The sequence below is a fragment of the Bufo bufo genome, chromosome 6 (genome assembly GCF_905171765.1).
Source record: "Bufo bufo chromosome 6, aBufBuf1.1, whole genome shotgun sequence".
NCBI lineage: Eukaryota > Metazoa > Chordata > Amphibia > Anura > Bufonidae > Bufo > Bufo bufo.
Genome location: NC_053394.1, coordinates 188,578,453 through 188,600,808, shown reverse-complemented (window position 1 = coordinate 188,600,808; position 22,356 = coordinate 188,578,453). Strand labels below are relative to the sequence as shown.

Genomic DNA, 22,356 nt, shown 5'->3' with positions numbered 1-22,356 from the left:
GAAGATATATGTGTAGACGTTTTGAAACTAGTCAAGGGTGATCTAAAATCCACATGGACATCTAGAGCACCGACATTACCACCGAATATCATCAACAAGGAAAGACCACAGCAAGAGGACATTAACCTCCTCAGGACCGCCGTACGCAGGATTGCGTCTTTGCGGCGGCCCTGCTCTTCTGGGTGGACGCGCCGGCGCGTCCTCTCGCGAGACGCGAGATTTCCTGTGAACGCGCGCACACAGGCGCGCGCGCTCACAGGAACGGAAGGTAAGAGAGTTGAGTTGATCTCCAGCCTGCCAGCGGCGATCGTTCGCTGGCAGGCTGGAGATGTGTTTTTTTTAACCCCTAACAGGTATATTAGAAGCTGTTTTGATAACAGCGTCTAATATACCTGCTACCTGGTCCTCTGTTGGTCCCCTTTGTTTGGATCGACCACCAGAGGACACAGGTAGCTCAGTAAAGTAGCACCAAGCACCACTACACTACACTACACCCCCCCCCCCGTCACTTATTAACCCCTTATTAGCCCCTGATCACCCCATATAGACTCCCTGATCACCCCCCTGTCATTGATTACCCCCCTGTCATTGATCAACCCCCTGTAAAGCTCCATTCAGACGTCCGCATGATTTTTATGGATCCACTGATAGATGGATCGGATCCGCAAAACGCATCCGGACGTCTGAATGAAGCCTTACACGGGCGTGATCAATGACTGTGGTGATCACCCCATATAGACTCCCTGATCACCCCCCTGTCATTGATTACCCCCCTGTAAAGCTCCATTCAGATGTCCGCATGATTTTTACGGATGCACTGATAGATGGATCGGATCCGCAAAACGCATCCGGACGTCTGAATGAAGCCTTACAGGGGCATGATCAATGACTGTGGTTATCACCCCATATAGACTCCCTGATCACCCCCCTGTCATTGATCACCCCCCCCCTGTCATTGATTACCCCCCTGTAAAGCTCCATTCAGATGTCCGCATGATTTTTACGGATGCACTGATAGATGGATCGGATCCGCAAAACGCATACGGACGTCTGAATGAAGCCTTACATGGGCGTGATCAATGACTGTGGTTATCACCCCATATAGACTCCCTGATCACCCCCCTGTCATTGATCACCCCCCTGTCATTGATCACCCCCCTGTCATTGATCACCCCCCCTGTCATTGATCACCCTCTGTAAGGCTCCATTCAGACATTTTTTTGGCCCAAGTTAGCGGAATTATTATTTTTTTTTCTTACAAAGTCTCATATTCCACTAACTTGTGTCAAAAAATAAAATCTCACATGAACTCACCATACCCCTCACGGAATCCAAATGCGTAAAATTTTTTAGACATTTATATTCCAGACTTCTTCTCACGCTTTAGGGCCCCTAGAATGCCAGGGCAGTATAAATACCCCACATGTGACCCCATTTCGGAAAGAAGACACCCCCAGGTATTCCATGAGGGGCATATTGAGTCCATGAAAGATTGAAATTTTTGTCCCAAGTTAGCGGAACGGGAGACTTTGTGAGAAAAAAATTAAAAATATCAATTTCCGCTAACTTGTGCCAAAAAAAATAAATTTCTATGAACTCGCCATGCCCCTCATTGAATACCTTGGGGTGTCTTCTTTCCAAAATGGGGTCACATGTGGGGTATTTATACTGCCCTGGCATTCTAGGGGCCCCAAAGCGTGAGAAGAAGTCTGGTATCCAAATGTCTAAAAATGCCCTCCTAAAAGGAATTTGGGCACCTTTGCGCATCTAGGCTGCAAAAAAGTGTCACACATCTGGTATCGCCGTACTCAGGAGAAGTTGGGGAATGTGTTTTGGGGTGTCATTTTACATATACCCATGCTGGGTGAGATAAATATCTTGGTCAAATGCCAACTTTGTATAAAAAAATGGGAAAAGTTGTCTTTTGCCAAGATATTTCTCTCACCCAGCAAGGGTATATGTAAAATGACACCCCAAAACACATTCCCCAACTTCTCCTGAATACGGCGATACCACATGTGTGACACTTTTTTGCAGCCTAGGTGGGCAAAAGGGGCCCATATTCCAAAGAGCACCTTTAGGATTTCACAGGTCATTTACCTACTTACCACACATTAGGGCCCCTGGAAAATGCCAGGGCAGTATAACTACCCCACAAGTGACCCCATTTTGGAAAGAAGACACCCCAAGGTATTCCGTAAGGGGCATGGCGAGTTCCTAGAATTTTTTATTTTTTTGTCACAAGTTAGTGGAAAATGCTGATTTTTTTTTTTTTTTTTTATTTTTTTTCATACAAAGTCTCATATTCCACTAACTTGTGACAAAAAATAAAAACTTCCATGAACTCACTATGCCCATCAGCGAATACCTTGGGGTCTCTTCTTTCCAAAATGGGGTCACTTGTGGGGTAGTTATACTGCCCTGGCATTCTAGGGGCCCAAATGTGTGGTAAGGAGTTTGAAATCAAATTCTGTAAAAAAAATGACCTGTGAAATCCGAAAGGTGCTCTTTGGAATATGGGCCCCTTTGCCCACCTAGGCTGCAAAAAAGTGTCACACATCTGGTATCTCCGTACTCAGGAGAAGTTGGGGAATGTGTTTTGGGGTGTCATTTTACATATACCCATGCTGGGTGAGAGAAATATCTTGGCAAAAGACAACTTTTCCCATTTTTTTATACAAAGTTGGCATTTGACCAAGATATTTATCTCACCCAGCATGGGTATATGTAAAAAGACACCCCAAAACACATTCCTCAACTTCTCCTGAATACAGAGATACCAGATGTGTGACACTTTTTTGCAGCCTAGGTGGGCAAAGGGGCCCATATTCCAAAGAGCACCTTTCGGATTTCACTCGTCATTTTTTACAGAATTTGATTTCAAACTCCTTACCACACATTTGGGCCCCTAGAAGGCCAGGGCAGTATAACTACCCCACAAGTGACCCCATTTTGGAAAGAAGAGACCCCAAGGTATTCGCTGATGGGCATAGTGAGTTCATAGAACTTTTAATTTTTTGTCACAAGTTAGTGGAATATGAGACTTTGTAAGGAAAAAAAAAAAAAATAAAATCATCATTTTCCGCTAACTTGTGACAAAAAAAAAAAAGTTCTATGAACTCACTATGCCCATCAGCGAATACCTTAGGGTGTGTACTTTCCGAAATGGGGTCATTTGTGGGGTATTTGTACTGTCTGGGCATTGTAGAACCTCAGGAAACATGACAGGTGCTCAGAAAGTCAGAGCTGCTTCAAAAAGCGGAAATTCACATTTTTGTACCATAGTTTGTAAACGCTATAACTTTTACCCAAACCATTTTTTTTTTACCCAAACATTTTTTTTTTTATCAAAGACATGTAGAACAATAAATTTAGAGCAAAATTTCTATATGGATCTCGTTTTTTTTGCAAAATTTTACAACTGAAAGTGAAAAATGTCATTTTTTTTGCAAAAAAATCGTTAAATTTCGATTAATAACAAAAAAAGTAAAAATGTCAGCAGCAATGAAATACCACCAAATGAAAGCTCTATTAGTGAGAAGAAAAGGAGGTAAAATTCATTTGGGTGGTAAGTTGCATGACCGAGTAGTGTAGGTCAGAAGTGTAAAAAGTGGCCTGGTCATTAAGGGTGTTTAAGCACTGGGGGCTGAGGTGGTTAAACGCCAGCGAATCAGTCGATTTCAAATCTATATAAATACTGTAGAAAATTTGACCAGTGGACACATTCCAGTCAACTGAAATTGCACAAACCTAATTGTTTCAAATGCTAGATTTGAAAACTGTTCAAATTTATATGTTTTCTTTAAACAGATACCCTGTGTTGGTGAATATGCAGTGCTTAAATCCTTAACGCACTACGGGGAATAGACTGTGAAAAAGGCATTTGTGAACATCAAAGTTAATTGCTTTGTTTTTTGTAATTGCGTTAATTTTGAAAATTGTTTTTTTCTGGTTCTTTATTATAGGCTACTTAATATCGAGCGCTTGGATCTCTGATATGCTGATCTGGCGATTTAACAGTTTTACAGATACATGGTGCAGCTAGTGCAGTTTTCCGCACTAAACTCCTTTCTTTATTAAAGTTATTCTTTAAACTCGCTATGGCCATATACAGGGTGGGCCATTTATATGGATACACCTTAATAAAATAGGAATGGTTGGTGATATTAACTTCCTGTTTGTGGCACATTAGTATATGTGAGGGGGGAAACTTTTCAAGATGGGCAGCACATTGAACACATTTTATAAGTGGTCAGAAACTTAAATAAATAAATAACTCATGAAAGAATAAAGTTACGTTTTTCTTGTGAAATTCCCAATAAGTTTGATGTGTCAAATGACCCTCTTCCTATTGAAAAAACAAAAGTTGGATTCAAAATGTCCGACTTCAAAATGGCCGCCATGGTCACCACCCATCTTGAAAAGTTTCCCCCCTCACATATACTAATGTGCCACAAACAGGAAGTTAATATCACCAACCATTCCCATTTTATTAAGGTGTATCCATATAAATGGCCCACCCTGTACAGTTCATACATTGTTATATAGCACACCTATACATGAATGTAATGCTACCTTGTTTTTTTTCTTTACACTTGCAGAAGTTGCAAATGAGCACTCGAAGGTGCCCAGGGGCGGTGCTTACTGTGTTTGAGCCCAGGGTGCTCTCCCTACTTTGATTGTTTCCCCGCCCAGCCTCTGCCAGTGCCAGTGCCAGAACCAGCCTGATGCAAGGGAATAGGTGGTGGGCATAGGCAGAAGCTGAGCGGGGAAACAATGAAAGAAGGCATAGAAGCCTGGGCTCAAACACAGTAAGCTCCGCCCCTGGGCACCTTCGAGTGCTCATTTGCAACTTCTGCAAGTGTAAAGAAAAAGACCAAGGTAGCATTACATTCATGTATAGGTGCTATATAACAATGTATGAAATGTATATTGTCATATGGAGGAGAAAGACTACATTTATTTATCCTATATTTAACGGTATTTAGGAAACACATGTGCAATTATATTAAAAACTATACAAACAAACACAAGTTATAAAAAGATTATCAAACATAAACAAAGCTACTGTATGTTTAGTCTTATGCCACTTGAACAATAATGTTTATTAAAAAAGTATTTGCTCTAGTCATGTTGAACTGGCTATAGTTTTTTAACAAACACAGTACACTTTTTAAAGCATTTATATATTATATGTATTAACCAATAATGAGATTCAACATCCAAAAATGTTTCCAATAACATGAATTTTAATGTGAAATTGAAAACAGATATAGCATAATATTAATATTAACGTTGCTTAAAGCGGGTGCCTGTACTTTTAGTATACTGTAGATTACCTATCCTATTAATAGACCATCAATATAAGATCGTTGTTATTTCTACCCCTGGAATATCAGGCGCATGCTTGAAACCAGTGTAATCTTCATCCGGGTCAGGAAAGGCTTGCCGTACTTTATGGACCACACATGCCGGGATGGATTGCCCTTCCAAAGATATCCATGCACCCATGCAGTAAAAGTCCGATATGCAGTCTTTCTGCGTTGTCTATAAATAAAAAAATTTAAATTTATTCAAATACTTAGAAAATAAGTAAAATTACCGGAAAGGGATTATTTCACCTAATCGTAGCCTTTTATAATCAGCCCATCAGAATACAGAATGTTTGACTCTTAGTTCAATGGTACCTTTTTTTTTTTTGTTGTTTGTTTTAAACATAATGAAAAAAAAAATTTTTTTTAAAGTCTGCAATTGAGCTTCTAAAGGTGCCCCGAGTTGGCATTACTGGGCTATGTGAATGGGGAAAAAAAACCATCTTTCAGCCTTCTGACCAGCCCTTCTGTCGTATAACCACCTCCCCCTCCAGCTGGCGAAAGTCACAAGAGTCAAGGGAATAAATCAAGCTAGGAAATGTTCTGCAACTGAGCGTTGCTATCCCCATTTATGGCAGAGAATTTTTTTTCCATATTGCTCATGAGCCCGCCAAATAAAAACAGCCGTCCCGCCGTTCTCTGATGCACCTGGTCACGTCTTCAGGCTCGAGTCAGAGGGCAACACATCCGAACCCTTTCACCCACCTGTCGCCTCCGACTCAAAAACCTATCCTGCATCCGCGCTTTACTCAACTTTTAATCTGCTTGTACATGCCCTCATCATCTCTTGGCTACACTAGCGCAACATTCTATTGTGTGGTCTTCCATCTAGCACTCTTGCACCCCAGAACTTTATTTCAGCTGAGGATCTATCCTTGTGATAGATCATCAGAATCTGATCAGCGGGGGTCCTACTCCACGGACCACCGCCGATCGGATGCTGATGATCTATAACGAGGATAGATCTGCAACTGAAAGAAAGTTCAGGTAACCCCTTTAAGAAAAAAAAAAAAAAGGAATAATATATGACATTACCTGTTCATGTCTTTGGCAGGTGGTGGTTGTTGCCAAACCGTGTGAAACACCACACTAACGGTATCTTCTCTCTGGCAGAAAATTGAAAATAATTCATGCGTAATGATGCAACCCGATTCCTCGATAAATTCTTGTGCATTTTCTACCTCTCTGCAACAACTTTTTTTTTTGTTTTCGATGTTTGTTTTCATTATTGGACAGTTGTCACAAAGACACCAATCTCTTCTTCCTATACGACAATTAGAGTTTGCCAGTTGAAACACGATATACTGGCTGTTTTCGTCTCTAATGGGATTGCTGGGGAAACAGTTAGTGTTCAAGAGATCTCCAAAATATTTTATTCTTAACTGAGACATAAGTTCTTGTAACTGTAAAAAATATATATTAATAAATAATTGTAATCAACATTCAAGTCAGTTAATTAGTATTAGGATAATTATGAATATCTAATTACCTCTGGATCGTCAGAATTATTTGTTATATTTGTATCTGTCGTCAACAATGTTTGTTGAGATCCTGTTGTTACTTCCTCCAATGGAAACCCGTTCTCCGAACCATGTAAATCAGTGTTTTCAAATAACGCCTGAAAAAAATAAAATATATAAACAAATTAATTATGAAATATTAATCATTAAATACAAATACTCTGTTTGATCTATGCAATCAAATTTGTCTGTTTATTTGATACCAGTGTTGCCGCAGTAACACTTGTATCAAATAAACAGACAATTTAGATTGCATCGATCAACCTGAGTATTAGTAATTCATGATAAAAAAGGGGTGGCAACTGTACTCCAGATCTAGACCATTGAGTGCTACAAAGAAATTTTAAAAAAATTGAAATTGGATGACTCCGTAATTAAGCTTACAAAATTACTACAAAAAAATAATTTGTTTCATAATTAATCAGTAGCTAAATTACTAATCATCTACAATGAAAAATAAAAAAAATTTGAACCGAGGCCAGGTAGATTGAACTAACTATTATTGATTTTAAAAAAAATCCAAATTATTTTTTTGGGCAAATATTACATACTTCTAGATTAAGAGAGTCATCCTCGACGTATCATGCTAATATATTGTAATTAGAATTTTACAAAATTCTTGAATTCGATTGTGTCGATATTATCACGTATAGATCGCTGGAATCATTTGCCAGGATGTTCTCTTCCGTCTAAAAAAAATAAAAGGTTAATGTACATATGAAAAAAACTATATCTTTGATAATTTTTGAAAGGAGTAATTAATACTCTTGATAATTATAATTTTCAAAATTGTTATAGCTTGATTTAATTAAATACATATAGAATTGAGACAATTTCAACCAAAAAACAATTTAAACCATACACGTCTGGTCAACAACAGAAAAGGTGTGTACTGCATGTCAACTTTAAATTAAAAAGCTCAGTTTTACTGCCCTCCCTGTGAGAGGTCAGAGCAGATCCGATATATTTGCAGAACTTGAGTCTATCAGACAGGTCTCTGTGTTGACATGTGGCTCTCGATGTTTTTGGTCGTTTGAAGGATGTCCCTTCTATTAATTTTCTGCACATTAGCAGTTTATTTGACATATTTGAACACGCTTCTCTCAGCAGACCTTGTGTTTGATATTTACTGCAGTAGTATTTTGAAGGTTGTTGGAGGATCTCCGGTTTCTAAATTGTCTCATGAGGAGTCCTTTATGGACTTTAGACTATCATATAAAAAAAATATATAAGTAAATTTTGCACTACTAATTATCTTTTAAAGTAAATAAATAGTATAAAAAAAACTTACTTCATCTTGAGCAGTTCCTTCCTCCGTATTAATACCAAGATCATTATGTGTTTGCATATCCTGCGGGTTATTCATAATTCACTGTTACCTTTTAAGGCTATAATATAAATTTTCAAATAAAAAAAATATAAAAATTAGATAATAAAGTTGGTACAAATCTCGCTGTGTTACAATACACACATTAGACTTTCAATCTGTTGCCATATCTTTGAAGATTCACCGGTACGCACAGAGATTGGCCTCGTCGTTTGCTGCCATGATGTAGAAGGTCCACTGGTACGAACACACACACACAGAGACAAAAAGAGATTGACATCGTCGTTTGCTGCCATGATGTAGAATGTCCACAGGTACACAACGCCTCATTACACCATGTTTATCCTGATAAGTAAAAATCACATCCACCTGTGCACATAAGGCAGACCTAACACCATTTTTTCTTTGACAAGAATGTGCTGCGAACACAGCCTACTTTAATGTTCTTAAAGTGATGCACATGCTAACACAGTATATTTTTAAGTTCTTAGAGTGATGCACATTGTTGTACTGCTGTAATCAATTAAAAATGACACTGGTTATTTATTTCGACAGGAGTCTATTTCTCTTTATACTGCATCTATGTCTTTGACACACAAAGGTAGCGGACATGTGGCTCTGTCTTTGACACACAAAGGTGGCGGACAAGTGGCTCTGTCTTTGACACACAAAGGTGGCGGACAAGTGGCTCTGTCTTTGACACACAAAGGTGGCGGACAAGTGGCTCTGTCTTTGACACACAAAGGTGGCGGACAAGTGGCTCTGTCTTTGACACACAAAGGTGGCGGACAAGTGGCTCTGTCTTTGACACACAAAGGTGGCGGACAAGTGGCTCTGTCTTTGACACACAAAGGTGGCGTACAAGTGGCTCTGTCTTTGACACACAAAGGTGGCGGACAAGTGGCTCTGTCTTTGACACACAAAGGTGGCGGACAAGTGGCTCTGTCTTTGACTCACAAAGGTGGCGGACAAGTGGCTCTGTCTTTGACACACAAAGGTGGCGGACAAGTGGCTCTGTCTTTGACACACAAAGGTGGCGGACAAGTGGCTCTGTCTTTGACACACAAAGGTGGCGGACAAGTGGCTCTGTCTTTGACACACAAAGGTGGCGGACAAGTGGCTCTGTCTTTGACACACAAAGGTGGCGGACAAGTGGCTCTGTCTTTGACTCACAAAGGTGGCGGACAAGTGGCTCTGTCTTTGACACACAAAGGTGGCGGACAAGTGGCTCTGTCTTTGAGTGACAAAAGTAGGGAAGACACACTTAGCAGCATGTTATTTAGTATGGCTTGAGTCTCTATCAGTTTATTTTTTGCCTATGTTTTGGACATACACAAGTAGGGGAAACATACATTGCACTTATATTTACTATACTATACTATACTAACAGAATCCATCCTCTATGACACTTGAGGAGAGAGAGGTAATAATGCCTGCCTCAGACTCTTCTATGCCTTCAGCGTAGCGCTGTGATGCGACTCTGCACGACAACAACGTAAGTTATGCCTGGGCCGGCGCATGCGCACGGTAAACTGTTATGCCCCGGCCAGACTGTGGTCATTCAATGCGCACGCACCGATATCGCGTTCCTCGGCGCTTGCGCGGGATTACAGACGGGAGGAGGGAGGTTAGAGCAGAGACTAAGGGCGGGCAGACGCGGCGGAGGGGGAGTGGATTCGTATGAAAATGACCCAGGGGCCTGTGCACCGGCCGTTGTAACGCCGCCCCTGGGCACCTTCACAGCCTAATTTGCATGTGGATTAAAAGTGTTTTTCTGCAGAACGATGATAGCAAGCAACATACGGTAAGCACAGTCTTAATAGGGGGATGCCGTGGACATAACGCTGTTAATAGGGTGAATCGGTGTGAAAGACTCCCTTTAAGCTTAATATTTTGGTGGGGTTTTTTTTAACTTTTTTATTTTTATATAACTATTTCCCCCCTTAGGGGCTAGAACCTGGGATATTTTGATCCCTTGTCCTATTCACCCTAATAGAGCTCTATTAGGGTGAATAGGACTTTACACTCTTCCTGCTGCCCTGTGCTTTGTGCACACAGCAGCAGGGAGCCGACTATGGCAGCCAGGCCTTCAGGAGCGTCCTGGCTCTGCCATGGTAACCGATCGGAGCCCCAGGATTACACTGCTGGGGCTCCGATCGGAGCAGTCATAGAGGCTGGGTATGGGATATAGCCGGCACCCGCAGCGCAGCCTGCGTTTGTATTAAGCCCATTGGTGGCAGGGGGGAGGGACTGCCTCCTTCTCCCCTGTGCTGCTGAGGAGAACACTGCACACGCTGACAGCAGCGCGCGCCATGTCAGTAATGTGAAAGCGGCAGAGCAGCGGAGGGTCTAGGAGCAAATGGCGACAAGTCTTGTCGCCATTTAGCAATTTTAAGTCGCATTGGCGACCATTTTGGTCGCCATCTGGAGCCCTGCCTCTTATCCCAAATAACAAAACACAAGAAGATAGTGTTATATTTTTTATATTTTTACTTTGTCACAGTCACTTTTAGATATTTTGAATACTCAAGATCACCTATTATGGCTTTTTGCTAGGACTTGGAATACCTTCTAAACACGTGGAATAATGTATCATTATTACGCATTTTTGTTTTAAAGATTACAGTTTATATTGGTCCGCCAATCACTGTTTATTGAATGTAAAGTACTTTTAGTATTTTTAACAGCTGACCACTAATTACATTTGAGGATGAATCAACTGATACACTAATCTGCTACTATATAAGAACTATATTACGGAATAGAGTTACACTTACCTTTGTCTAGGTTTTTTTTTTTTTTTTTGCCTAATCTTGTCTTAACGTTTTTTAAAGGATATATATATTTTTTATGTTTCTTTATTAAATAAATGTATTTTAAATTTTGAATCTGTGATATAGATGGTGAGTGCCTGTATCATTCCTCTTATAAAACTGGGAGCAAAACCGAAAATGTTGCATTTATATTTTTGTTTAGTGTATGTAGTGCAGTGTTGGATGTATAGATGTGAGTGATGTATGTAGTGCAGTGTGTGATGTATGTACGACTGAAACGATTACTCAATTGAATCGAGTATTTGTTTTGCATCGAGGATTTGTTTGTGTCATGTGGCCACGGAGCGGGAGTGAAACGCTTGCTATTACTCACCGCTCCGTTGTCACCTGCCAGCCCGTATCACGCTGCATTTTCAGCCCTGACACATCGTCAGGACATAGTGCACGTAAGCGTGCACTATGACCTGACGCTGTGTGACGGGAGGGTGGATGTATGTAGTGTAGTGTGTGGTGTATGATCATCACACACTGCACTACATACATTACACACGTCGATATATTACACCCTGCTCTGTCACCTTGTTCTGCACTGGATGTCTGGGCTGTAGTTTTCCCATCACGGAGTCCTCTCCAGCTCCACTGCCGCCATGTTCTCTGTTGTCCTCGAGCACAGCATGCCGCTGCCCCCTGCTCTCCTGAGCACAGCGCCTGCCCGGGAGCTGGCCCCTCCTCCTTACAGCTCCCAGAGTTGCAGGGCACTATCGCTCCAGCATCCCGCCCCAAATCAACTAATAACAAAGCTGCTTGCTGTAAGGGAGCTTTGTTATTGGTTATTTCAGGCACACGCAGGATCGATGCGCTGTCTGCACTGTTCAGAGCGCGCCCTGCACTGGTGGATTTCAGGGAAAAGTCTAAGGCGTATTGGTGCACCTGTGACTTTTTTCATAGAGTAAAATGGCCTGAACAGATGTTATTGCGACCTTTGCTCACACATATGGGGCGTTTCTGTAAACTGCAGAATATTGAGTTTTGTTTGTTTGTTAACCCTTCCTGTGTTACAATAAAAATGTATTAAAAAGGGAAAATTATCTATTTTCCTTCAATTCTTGTGGAACACCTATAGGGTTAAAAAGTTGATTTAAAAAACTTGATGTAGTTTCTAAGGCCTCGTTCACATCTCTGTTAGTGCACACAACCGTATGTATTTTGCGGTCCGCAAAACATGGATCTGCAAAAAATACGGATGACGTCTGTGTGCATTCCATATTTTGCGGAACGGAACAGCTGGCCCCTAATAGAGCATTCCTATTCTTGTCTTTAATGCTGACAATAATAGAACATGTTCTATTCTTTTGCGGAACGGACGTACGGAAATGGAATGCACATGGACCAACTTCCGGTTCATTTTTGTTGACCCATTGAAATGAATAGTTACGCATATGGTCCGCAAAATAAAAAGGAACGGACACGGAAAGAAAATATGTCCGTGTGCATGAACCCTTGAGGAGATCTGGCAGGCTGTATTGGGACAGAGCAGTGAGAGGATTCTTTACTTCATTGACTGTAATGAGCATGCAAAGATTTATTGTCCAACCAATAGCTGTCATTTGCACCAGATCAAGCAGCTGGATCTCCTTACTGAAGATGTGAATGTAGCCGTAAATGGGGTCTTTTATGGGTGGTTTCTATTGTGTAAGGCCCACAAAGTGACTTCATAACTGAATTGGTTCTTTAAAAAGTAGATTTTGGAAATTTTCTTAAATTTTAAAAATTGTATCTAAAATTCTAAGCTAATGTCTGAAAGAAGATAATATGACATTTACAAAAGCAGTGCTCCAGACTAAAAAAAGAAATATCAAGGAACCATTGGCTCCTAACCTGAAAAAATTTAGGAGCCAAATAAATTTTTTTAGTCTCCAAATTTAAAATACATATGATTATAATAAAAAATAAAAGACTTGTCTTACCTTGTGCAGTTGCCCACAGTCTCTCCTTTTGGATTCGTTCTTCTTACAGCCAACAAAAACGTTAAAACTATTTACAGTCCTTAACCCCTTACATATACGGCGTAGGTCCGGTCCCTAACATGGCGCCCACTAGCACGTGCAGCGGGCGCTGTAGCTGCCAGTTTTCTGCTATTTTAAATAGCAGAGACCAGTGGCATTTTACTCTTCAGATGCCGTAGTCAAATGAGATCGGGGAAACTGTTACATTGCTGAAATAGCCGAAGCCTGCTTGAGGCTTTGGTGCCTATTTCAGGAATATACCAATACAGGCCACTAGGTGGCAGCATTGTATTGGTATAGTGCAAATTAAGTGTTCAATGATGTCTATATAGACCTCAATGAACACAATGGGCAATCTAATGGTTGCCAGTTATTGTCACCCAAGGTGACTTTAAAAAAAAAAGTTTTTACAAATATAAAAAAAAACTAAAAGTTCAAATCACCCCACTTTCTTTAAATCAAGAATACTTAACCAATAAAAAAATAAACATCATGGGCATCGCCGCGTGCGAAAATGCCAATACAAAAATTAAATTTGCCATTTTTTGTCACTTTAACTACCCAATAATTTTTTTTATAAAAAGTGATCAAAAAGTTGCGCACACTTCAAATTTGTATCACTGAAAAGAACAGATTGTCCCGCAAAAAAATGAGCCCTCAGACAGCCCTGTACACATAACAACAAAAAAGTTATAGGGGTCAGAATATGGTGATAAAGAAAAAAATTAACAAGTGTGGTATTGTTGTAACTGTACTGACCTGGAGAATGAAGGTAACAGGTACATTTTATCGCATAATGTACAGTGTAAATAAAAACCTTTATCGGAATTGCATTTTTTCACAATTTTACCCCATTTGGAATTTTGTTTCCGCTTCGTACTACATGGTATGCAACCGTTAATAGTGCCATTAGAAAGTACAACTTGTCCCGCAAAAAAATAAGCCCTCATAAGGCTATGTGAATGGAAAAATAAAAAAGTTAGGACTATGGGAAGGCGGGGAGTGAAAAACGAAAAGGCAAAAATGGAAACTCCCCTGGTCCTGAAGGGGTTAATAGATAATTTATTGCTCCGATTCTTAATCAATGTCACTGACTACCAATAAGTCAGTGTCACTTGGCCATCCAGAATAATGAGGCTTCCTCTTGGCTCCAAACTATCGTCTCACGCAGGGCTCAAGATCAAACAGGTCAAGTGAAGGGCCTTCTGAGCTAATTCGGAAAAGATTCTCCAGTGTAGAAATATGAAGTGAATTGCATACTTGTGATTTTATTCTGTTTTGCGCAGAAAAGCCTCGTTCACACTGTGCAGCTGATATAGGAAGTATAAGCATAATGTTCACCAAATGTAATACATTTTTGTAGTCTGTGGATTAGGGTTGTTTCGGGTATCGAAATTTCGATACCCAATCTACACTTTTGCACTGGTTTCGATACGATACCGGGATTTCTATTTTTTTTTTTCGATACTGGGCTGCGCAGTCTTGTATCAGTCAGTCAGCACGCTCCAAGTTCCCTCAGCAGCACAGGGGAGAAGGAAGCAGTCTCTCCCTTCCCCCTGTGCTGCCGCTGCCAATGAGGAGAGACTGGAGGAGGAGCGGGCGCACTGCGCCACCAATGAAAGTTAACTTCTAATACAAATACAGGAGGTGGCAGAATCGCATAGCCGGCACCCTGCCTCTATGACAGGGCGCTGTGATCAGCCGCAGTTAACTGCCGCTGATCGCAGCTCCCTGTCAGAGGCAGGGTGTCGGCTATGTGATTCTGCCGGAACCGCCTCCTGTATTAAAGGTTAACTATCATTGGCTCACTCCTCCCCAGTATTAAAAACATTGGTGGCGCAGTGCGCCCTTCTCCCCCACCCCCCTTCCCAGTATTAAAATCATTGGTGGCAGTGGCCAGAGGGTTCCCTCCCCTCCTCCTCATTGGTGGTAGTGGCAGCTTCTGATCGGAGCCCCAGAAGTGTAATCCTGGGGCTCTGATCGGTTACCATGGCAGCCAAGATGCTACTGAAGCCCTGGCTGCCATGGTAATCTCCCTGCTTTTTTCGCGTGGTATTGAATGGTATCGAGTATCGCGATACTTTTTTATGGTAAACCGAATCAAAATTTTGGTATCGAAACAACCCTAGTCAGGATTACCTCCCACAAATTGTTGTAAGACATTTCTGCAAACTGGCCTTTGATTAAGAATTTTAGCAATCTTCACTCACTTTGGATTGCCTCCAAATCACAGTGATTCTTCAACAAGACGGGTTTATACCACTGTGTTAGCATAATTTCCTCTTCTCCATACGTGATGAAGTCTTCAGGCCAAAAATCGATGGCAAAATATAGAAAAACTTTGGATGATTGCTGAACCTCATATGTTCTCTTCCTGGTCTTTCCCTATCATCACTCCAAATCTTTTTTCCAGTTCTGTAATTGTTACCTCTACTGTTTTTTTTGTTTTTGTTTGTTTTTTTATATGTTCTTAAAGGCTATCCATAAAACTGGAATGGCTTTCTTTCAGTTGAATGCATGTAACACTTGTGATTTTATCCCGCCTTTTAGCAACCGTCGTCTGGGTATGCATTTCTTTACCAGCTACTTGCAGGAAAAAATCCTGTAGTTTCCCATTTCTTAGTGGCTTTTCTTTAATGCTTTCTATTGTCATAATACAACTTTTAATAGCAGAGACAGCTTGTGGTAATATTAGAGAATTTTTCTGAAGACTAAGACTCAACTTTGAGATTTCTCCAAAGAGGTAATGGAGAAAGTGACCGAATCAAAAAAACACTATGTTCTCCATTTGCTGTACAGGATATAGCACTGTTTTTGGATGAGGCAGCAAGGTGTTCCATGTGATGATGTGCAGCAGTGTACTGTCCTGTTTCATGATCCGAGGAAGACAGAGTGCACGAAAAATATGAGGTAGCCAGCGCTGGGTCTTCACTGCCGCAGGACAGCTTATTTTACAGCCTAAGGCTACATGCACACGACCTTATGGCCTCTTTCACACGAGCGTGTCCGGATAAGGTCCGGATGCGTTGCGGCAAACCCGCGCGAGTAGGTACGCAATTGCAGTCAGTTTTGATTGCGTTCCGTTGTTCAGTTTTTATCGCGCGGGTGCAATGCGTTTTGCACCCGCGTGATAAAAAACTGAATGTGGTACCCAGACCCGAACTTCTTCACAGAAGTTCATGTTTAGGTTCAAGGTTGTGTAGATTGTATTATTTCCCCTTATAACATGCTTATAAGGGAAAATAATAGCATTCTGAATACAGAATGCATAGTACAATAGGGCTGGAGGGGTTAAAAAATAATAATAATAATAATTTAACTCGCCTTAATCCACTTGTTCGCGCAGCCGGCATCTCTTCTGTCTTCATCTGTGAGCAATAGGACCTTTTGATGACGTCGCTGCGTCACTGAATCATGTGATGGACCATGTGATGAGCGTAGTGATGTCATCAAAGATCCTATTGCTCACAGATGACAACAGAAGAGATGCCGGCTGCGCAAACAAGTGGATTAAGGTGAGTTAAATTTTATTTTATTATTATTATTTTAACCCCTCCAGTCCTATTTTACTTAGCATTCTGTATTCAGAATGCTATTATTTTCCCTTATAACCATGTTATAAGGGAAAATAATAAAGATCGGGTCCCCATCCCGATCGTCTCTGTAAATGGGGAATATTAATTACCAATATTTATGCAAATATCAATAATTAATATTCATAAATAGGAGTTGTCTAGTGATGACTCCCCCTATTTATACCTTTTATAAATTAATAACACTTTCACTTTGCCTTACGCTAATCACTAATCTAGCTGCAAGCGCCTAACTGAGCTAACTACCGCTAATAAACACACGTTACACAGTAGGTATAATACAAATAAGGCTACTTTCACACTTGCGTTCGGGGTTCCGCTTGTGAGCTCCGTTTGAAGGCTCTCACAAGCGGCCCCGAACGGATCCGTACAGCCCCAATGCATTCTGAGTGGATGCGGATCCGCTCAGAATGCATCAGTTTGGCACCGTTTGGCCTCCGTTCCGCTCAGCAGGCAGACACCCGAACGCAGCTTGCAGCGTTTTTGTGTCCGCCTGGCCGTGCGGAGCCAAACGGATCCGTCCAGACTTACAATGCAAGTCAATGGGGACTGATCCGTTTGACATTGACACAATATGGTGCAATTTCAAACGGATCCGTCCCCCATTGACTTTCAATGTAAAGTCAGGAGTCCCCTATTAACCCCTTAAGGACATAGGGCGTACAGGTATGCTCTTGTGCCCTGGTACTTGTACATGTACGCCCTGTGTATTTTCGATCACTGCCGTGCGGCTGGCAGTGATCGGAACCCGGTGCCTGCTCAAATCATTTAGCAGGCACCTAGGCGTGACCCCCCCATGTCGGCGATCGTGGCAAACCGCAGGTCAATTCAGACCTGCGATTTCAGCAGTTTCTGACCGCGGGGATCAGAAACTTTAGTATTCCTATAATATATCTGTAAGGCAAAGTGCTGTGCCTTTGCAGCCCCCCGATGGAGAGGGAGAGAGCCCCCAGACAGCCCCGTCCTTACCCTTCCCCGTCTGCGAAGTTCTGACCACTACTGAGCAGACTGGGAAGGTTCCCATGGCAACAGGACGCCTTCTCAGGCGTCCTGCTGTCCATGGTGCTGAACAGATCTGTTCTAAAAGGCATAGATCTGTTCAGACAAAGTGTAAAATACAGTACAATATATATCAAAAAATCAAAAAACACATTTATCACTGATTAAAAATGAAAAAATAAAATTCCCTACACATGTTTGGTATCGCCGCGTCCGTAACGACCTGATCTATAAAACCGTCATGTTACTTTACCCGAACGGTGAACGCCATAAAAATAAAAAACTATGATGAAATTGAAATTTTGCCCACCTTCCCAAAAAAGGTAATAAAAGTGATCAAAAAAGTCGTATGTACGCCAAAATTGTAACAATCAAACCGTCATCTCATCCCGCAAAAATCATACCCTACCCAAGATAATCGCCCCAAAACTGAAAAAACTTTGGCTCTTAGACTATGGAAACACTAAAACATGATTTTTTTGGTTTCAAAAATGAAATCATTGTGTAAAACTTACATAAATAAAAAAAAGTATACATATTGGGTATCGCCGCGTCCGTATTGACCGGCTCTATAAAAATATCACATGACCTAACCCCCCAGGTGACCACCGTAAAAGAAAAAAACGGTGTAAAAAAAGCAATTTTTTTGTCATCTTACGTCACAAAAAGTGTAATAGCAAGCGATCAAAAATTCATATGCACCCCAAAATAGTGCCAATAAAGCCGTCATCTCGCAAAAAATGAGACCCTACTTAAGATAATCGCCCAAAAACTGAAAAAACTATGGCTCTTAGACTATGGAGACACTAAAACTTTTTTTTGTTTTAAAAATTAATTCATTGTGTAAAACTTACATAAATAAAAAAAATTGTATACATATTAGGTATCGCCGCGTCCGTGACAACCTGCTCTATAACATTACCACATGATCTAACCTGTCAGATGAATGTTGTAAATAACAAAAAAAAAAAAACTGTGCCAAAAAAGCTATTTCTTGTTACCTTGCCGCACAAAAAGTGTAATATAGAGCAACCAAAAATCATATGTACCCTAAACTAGTACCAACAAAACTGCCACCCTATCCCGTAGTTTCTAAAATGGGGTCACTTTTTTGGAGTTTCTACTCTAGGGGTGGATCAGGGGGGCTTCAAATGGGACATGGTGTCAAAAAAACCAGTCCAGCAAAATCTGCCTTCCAAAAACCGTATGCCATTCCTTTCCTTCTGCGCCCTGCCGTGTGCCCGTACAGCAGTTTACGACCACATATGGGGTGTTTCTGTAAACTACAGAATTAGGGCCATAAATATTGAGTTTTGTTTGGCTGTTAACCCTTGCTTTGTAACTGGAAAAAAAAATATTAAAATGGAAAATCTGCCAAAAAAGTGAAATTTTGAAATTATATCTCTATTTTCCATTAAATATTGTGCAACACCTAAAGGGTTAACAAACTTTGTAAAATCTGTTTTGAATACCTTGAGGGGTGTAGTTTCTTAGATGGGGTCACTTTTATGGAGTTTCTACTCTAGGGTTGCATCAGGGGGGCTTCAAATGGGACATGGTGTCAAAAAAACAGTCCAACAAAACCTGCCTTCCAAAAACCATATGGCGCACCTTTCACTCTACGCCCCGCTGTGTGGCCGTACAGTAGTTTACGGACACATATGGGGTGTTTTTGTAAACTGTAGAGTCAGGGCAATAAAGATACAGTCTTGTTTGGCTGTTAACCCTTGCTTTGTTAGTGGAAAAAATGGGTTAAAATGGAAAATTAGGCAAAAAAATGAAATTCTCTAATTTCATCCCCATTTGCCAATAACTCTTGTGCAACACCTAAAGGGTTAATGAAGTTTGTAAAAATCAGTTTTGAATACCTTGAGGGGTGTAGTTTATAGAATGGGGTCATTTTTGGGTGGTTTCTATTATGTAAGCCTCGCAAAGTGACTTCAGAGCTGTAGTGGTCCCTAAAAATTGGGTTTTTGTAAATTTCTGAAAAATTTCAAGATTTGCTTCTAAACTTCTAAGCCTTGTAACATCCCCCAAAAAAAAAAATATCATTCCCAAAATAATTCAAACATGAAGTAGACATATGGGGAATGTAAAGTCAGCACAATTTTAGGGGTATTACTATGTATTACAGAAGTAGAGAAACTGAAACTTTGAAATTTGCAAATTTTTCCAAATTTTTGTTAAATTAGGTATTTTTTGGTGCAAAAAAAATATTTTTTTTGACTTCATTTTACCAGTGTCATGAAGTACAATATGTGACAAAAAAACAATCTCAGAACGGCCTGGATAAGTCAAAGCGTTTTAAAGTTATCAGCACTTAAAGTGACACTGGTCAGATTTGCAAAAAATGGCCTGGTCCTAAGGTGAATTAAGGCTGTGTCCTTAAGGGGTTAATATACCATCAGATCAGAGTTTTCTCCAATCGATATATTTTAACTTGAAGCGTCCCTATCACCATGGGAACGCCTCTATGTTAGAATATACCATCGGATTAGAGTTAGATCGTGAAACTCAGATCCGACAGTATATTCTAACACAGAGGCGTTCCCATGGTGATGGGGACGCTTCAAGTTAGAATATACTGAGTACTGTGTACATGACTGCACCCTGCTCCCCCCCCCCCTGTATTTAACTCATTGGTGGCCAGTGCGGCCCCCCTCCCTCCCCAGTATTAAAAGTGACCAGTGCGACCCCCCTCCCTCTATATTCATTGGTGGCCAGTGCGGCCCCCCTTCCTCCCTCCCCAGTATTAAATGTGACCAGTGCGACCCCCCTCCCTCTATATTCATTGGTGGCCAGTGCGGCCCCCCTTCCTCCCTCCCCAGTATTAAATGTCGATCACAGACATCGCAGCTCGCAGGTAAGTATAATGCTTCTAAAAATTGCTAAGTAACCATGGCAACCAGGACTGCAGTAGCGTCCTGGTTGCCATGGTTACCGATCGGAGCCCCAGCGATTAAACTGGGACTCTGATCGGTACTCTCCGCTGCCACCAATGATGGGGGGGGTTGATTTTAATTAGGGGGGAAGAAGAGGGGAGGCCGCACTGGTCACATTTAATACTGGAAATCCGCACTGGCCACCAATGAATATATAGGGAGGGGGGCCGCACTGGTCACATTTAATACTAGGGAGGGGGGGGGGGCCGCACTGGCCACCAATGAATATAGAGGGAGGGGGGCCGCACTGGTCACATTTAATACAGGGGAGGGAGGGGGGTCTGCCCCTTCCTGCCTGGCAGCACCTGATCTCTTACAGGGGGCTATGATTCGCACAATAATTGTGCGGATCACAGCCCCCTGTAAGAGATCGGGTGCTGCCAGGCAGCAGGGGGCAGTCATGTACACAGTTCTTTTAGTATATTCTAACTTGAAGCGTCCCCATCACCATGGGAACGCCTCTGTGTTAGAATATACTGTCGGATCTGAGTTTTCACGAAGTGAAAAATCAGATCTGTAAAAAACAGTTATGCAGACGGATACGTTCTGAACGGATGCAAGCGTTTGCATTATAGGAGCGGATCCGTCTGTGCAGACACCAGACGGATCCGCTCCAAACGCAAGTGTGAAAGTAGCATAATACACTATTTATTAACACCTACAGTGCACAACGCACACAATGCACTTAACAATACAGGACTAAACTACACTACACGGTTCCCAAATTCCACCCACAAAACTAACTATACAATACACTTACACACACACACATTAGCAGCCCACCCAACCTGGACTAAAAACTATCCCTAAGAACGAAGGGTTTACAGTGGCACTGCAAGGGTAAATGCAGGCCACAGACACAGGGTTGCAGGGATTAACCCAGAATAGGGAGTGGGGTTAAGGGTCCAGGGGTTAAGGGTAGGGGTGCAGAACAGGGGTACAGGTGACAGGGATAGGAGTATATCAGGGAATAGGGGTAGGTAGGGGCCACAGGTAAGGGTTGGTATAGGGTTAAATCGTTAATAGGGGTATATATGTCCGTGGGGGCTACAGGTATAGGGTAGGTATTCCTTTACGGGATAGGGTAGTTAGGGGTTAATGATACTTAGCCAGTGCTCGTCCCAGGAGAGATCCTCGCTTGCTCATTTTCCTGGGAATGGCTCTCCCTCATCCATGAGGCTGCATGCACTCCACTTCTGTCCCCTCTACCAAGTGTCCCTTTCTTTATCCTCAAATCCCTAGAGTCCTCCCCCCAGTCCCAAAATGCTGGAAGTAGGGGGGTGGGGTTTAGCCATGGGGCAGAGGTGTGGAAACAGGTTCATGATGTCTCTGGTTAGAAAGCTCCTGACAAACGGTGCCAGAGAGTCTGCAATCTCTTTGTCCTGAGGTGACCAGCAAACGAGACCATCCTACTGTTTAGGGCCTGAACAAAAGAGGACTAGATATTGATCAGCTGTTATCCTACAGGCTATCAGCACAAGTTTTTCTCTAAACATGGGGGATGAACTGTTGATAAGAGTTGATAGTGATTCGAATCTAGGGAATATTCAATACACTTCCCTCTACATGTACAGTACAGACTAAAAGTTTGGACACACCTTCTCATTCAGAGAGTTTTCTTTATTTTCATGACTATGAAGGCATCAAAACTATGAATTAACACGTGTAATTATATACATAACAAACAAGTGTGAAACAACTGAAAATATGTCATATTCTAGTTTCTTCAAAGTAGCCACCTTTTGCTTGGATTACTGCTTTGCACACTCTTTGCATTCTCTTGATGAGCTTCAAGTGGTAGTCCCCTGAAATGGTTTTCACTT

The 22,356-nt window shown here is 41.5% G+C and overlaps 2 long non-coding RNA genes across 2 annotated transcripts in view; one reads left to right on the top strand and one right to left on the bottom strand.

Moving 5' to 3' along the window:
- Positions 1 to 22,356, top strand: part of LOC121004888 — a 135,367-nt gene that overhangs the window by 64,039 nt on the left and 48,972 nt on the right. The window lies entirely within an intron of this gene.
- Positions 6,647 to 7,572, bottom strand: LOC121004889. The gene is made up of 3 exons (XR_005779838.1): positions 7,444 to 7,572; positions 6,862 to 6,990; positions 6,647 to 6,775 (listed from the first exon to the last, which is right to left on the bottom strand). It is a non-coding gene; the product is annotated as an uncharacterized LOC121004889 (long non-coding RNA).